General features: G+C 32.6%; 1 pseudogene; it reads right to left on the bottom strand.

The window, feature by feature from the left end:
• LOC18031694 overlaps positions 1–3447 on the bottom strand; it is a 58782-nt pseudogene that overhangs the window by 18970 nt on the left and 36365 nt on the right.

The raw sequence follows: 3447 nt of genomic DNA, 5'->3' as shown, positions 1-3447 counted from the left end.
CACCTTCCACAAAAATTTCAAAATCCCTCAGCCGTTATGCAACCATATGTTCCCACCACCTGGAAAATCTGGAAGGCACAATGCATTCATTCATCAGAAAGCAAGATGTTATTAACAATCAAAATGCACAAACTTTTTCTGATTTGAAAGATACTCTTGCTAAAATTGCTTCTGCACTCACCATTCAAGAAAAAGGAAAATTTCCAGCCCAACCACAACCAAATCCTAAAATTCAACAAAATCCACCCACAGACCAAGTCAAGTCAGTTATAACTCTTCGTAGTGGTAAGGTTGTTGATAGACCTATGCCTGAACCTTATGAAAATGATGAAAATTCAAAGGGTAAGGAAGGACTAAATGAACTTACACCTAGTGGAGAAATAACTAGTATTCCACCTGAACCACCATTTCCGCATGCATTGAATAAACCAAAGAAATCAAACCACTCTTCTGAAATTTATGAAATCTTTAAGCAAGTGAAAGTTAACATTGCTCTATTAGATGCAATCAAGCAGGTTCCTTCATATGCCAAATTTTTAAAGGACTTGTGCACTGTTAAAAGGAAATTGAAGGTAAGAAAGAGTACTTTCATGGCCGAACAGGTAAATACAATTCTGTCTACTAATAATAAGTTGAAATATAAAGATCCTGGTTGTCCTACCATTTCTTGTATTATTGGTAACCACAGAATTGAGCATGCTTTACTAGATCTTGGTGCTAGTGTTAATTTGCTTCTATATTCAGTTTATCTTCAACTTAATCTTGGTGAGTTAAAATCAACTTCAACTACACTTTTGCTTGCCGATAAATCAGTTAAAGTACCAAAAGGAATAGTGGAGGATGTTTTAGTACAAGTTGATAAATTTATTTATCCTGTGGATTTTATTGTCTTGGAAACTGAACCTATTGTGAATAATTACAAACCAATTCCTGTAATTTTAGGTCGACCATTTTTAGCAACTGCTAATGCTTTGATTAATTGTAGGAATGGTTTAATGAATTTATCTTTGGAAATATGACTTTGGAATTGAATGTTTTCAACATGTGCAGGCAATCTAATGAAGAAAATGAGATTGAAGATGATACTGATGAACAAAAGGAATTGTTTAAATCTTGTATCGAGGAAAATATTCAACAAAGGGATTTTTTTGAACTTTCTAATGTTTGTTTAGTTAATTCAATTGAGTCAAATAAGCAACTTAAACTTGATATTTCTAATATAAATTCGTTGCTTGATTCTGTGCAGACTTCGCAAAATTATGATGACGAGCCAAAATTTGAGGAGCTTGGAAGTATTGAAAAGACAGAACAACAAGAAGCACCTAAAATGGAATTGAAACCTTTGCCTGAAGGATTGAAGTATGCTTTTCTTGGAGAAGAACAAACTTATCCTGTTGTGATTTCTTCTACTTTAACAAGCGACCAAGAAGGTAAGTTACTTATTGTTCTTAAAAAGCATAAAAATGCAATATGATGGACTTTAAATGATATTAAAGGCATTAATCCCTTAATCTGCATGCATAAAATTAATTTGGAAGAAAATGCTAAAACATGTCAACAACCTCAAAGAAGATAAAACCCACACATGAAAGAGGTAGTCAAAACAGAAGTCCTTAAATTGCTTGATGTGGGAATTATCTACCCTATTTCTAATAGTAAGTGGGTAAGTCCTACACAAGTAGTGCCTAAAAAATCTGGAATCACTGTTGTTAAAAATGAAAAAGGTGAATTAATTCCAACACGAATTATATCTAGTTGGCGCATGTGCATTGATTATAGAAAATTAAATGAAGCCACTAGAAAATATCATTTTCCATTATTATTCCTTGACCAAATCTTGGAAAGAGTAGCAGGACATCCCGACTACTGTTTTTTAGATGGATATTCAGGTTATTATCAAATTCCTATAGTACTTGAGGACCAAGAAAAGACCACATTCACATGTCCTTTTGGAACATTTGCATTTAAAAGAATGCCATTCGGGCTTTGTAATGCTTCTGTAACATTTCAAAGATGTATGTTAAGCATTTTTTGTGATATGGTTGAACATTGTTTAGAGGTCTTTATGGATGATTTGACTGTGTTTGGAAATTCTTTTGATGATTGCCTTGATAATTTGAAGAAAGTTTTAAAAAGATGTGTTGAAAAAGAAATCATGTTGAATTGGGAAAAATGTCACTACATGGTTACTTCTGGAATTGTTTTGGGTCATGTTGTTTCTATTAAAGGAATTGAAGTTGACAAAGCAAAAATCGAAGTCATATCTAAATTGCCACAACCAAAAACAATTAGAGATGTGCGATCCTTTTTAGGACATGCAGGATTTTATAGGAGGTTTATAAAAAATTTTAGTGCCATATCTAAACCACTTTGTAACCTCTTATTAAAAGATGCACCGTTTGAATGGAATGATGATTGCCAAAAATCTTTTGAGAAAATAATTTGTCTTTTAACATCTGCACCTATTATGCAATCTCCTGATTGGTCTTTGCCCTTTGAATTAATGTGTGATGCAAGTGATTTTGCTGTTGGTGCTGTTTTAGGACAAAGAAGGGATGGTAAACCTTTTGTGATTTATTATGCGAGTAAGACTTTGGATAGTACTCAAATGAATTATTCTACAACTGAAAAAGAATTACTTGATGTTGTATTTGCATTAAACAAATTCCGTTCATATTTGCTTGGCTCTAAATCTGTTGTGTTTACTGACCACGCTGCTGTGAGATATTTGATGAGTAAATATGATGCCAAACCAAGACTAATTCGTTGGATTTTGTTACTACAAGAATTTGACCTTACCATCAAAGATAAAAAGGGTGTTGAAAATGTTGTTGCTGATCATCTATCAAGACTCACATCCGAATTCTGCAATGATATAACACCCATAAATGATTCTTTCCCTGATGAATTTTTATTTTTTGTTACTTCAATGCCATGGTATGCTAACATTGTTAATTTTCTTATTACAGGTAAAATGCCTTTGCAATAGAATGCTCAAGAGAAAAAGAAATTTTTTGTTGAAGTAAAGAAATTTTATTGGGATGACCCTTATTTGTTCAAATATTGTCCAAATCAAATTTTTCGGCGATGTATTCTTCATAATGAGGTAAGTAGTGTCATTAATTTTTGTCATTCTGAAGCATGTGGTGGTCACTTTTCTTCAAAAAAACTACTGCTAAAATTTCACAGTGTGGATTTTATTGGCCTATCATGTTTAAAGACACATATGAATTCTGCAAAAGTTGTGAAAAATGTCAAAAATTGGGATCAATTACAAAAAGAAACATGATGCCCTTAAATCCCATACTTGAAATTGAAATATTTGACTGTTGGGGAATTGATTTCATGGGTCCATTTCCATCATCTTTTGGATTTGTGTATATATTAGTTGCAGTGGATTATGTCTCAAAATGGATTGAAGCAATTCTTGTCGAAATAATGATAGTA

The sequence above is a fragment of the Citrus clementina genome, unplaced genomic scaffold (genome assembly GCF_000493195.1).
Source record: "Citrus clementina cultivar Clemenules unplaced genomic scaffold, Citrus_clementina_v1.0 scaffold_9, whole genome shotgun sequence".
In the NCBI taxonomy this organism is placed as follows: domain Eukaryota; kingdom Viridiplantae; phylum Streptophyta; class Magnoliopsida; order Sapindales; family Rutaceae; genus Citrus; species Citrus x clementina.
The sequence above is the reverse complement of the archived record's forward strand: the minus strand, read 5'-3'. Positions and strand labels throughout refer to the sequence as shown.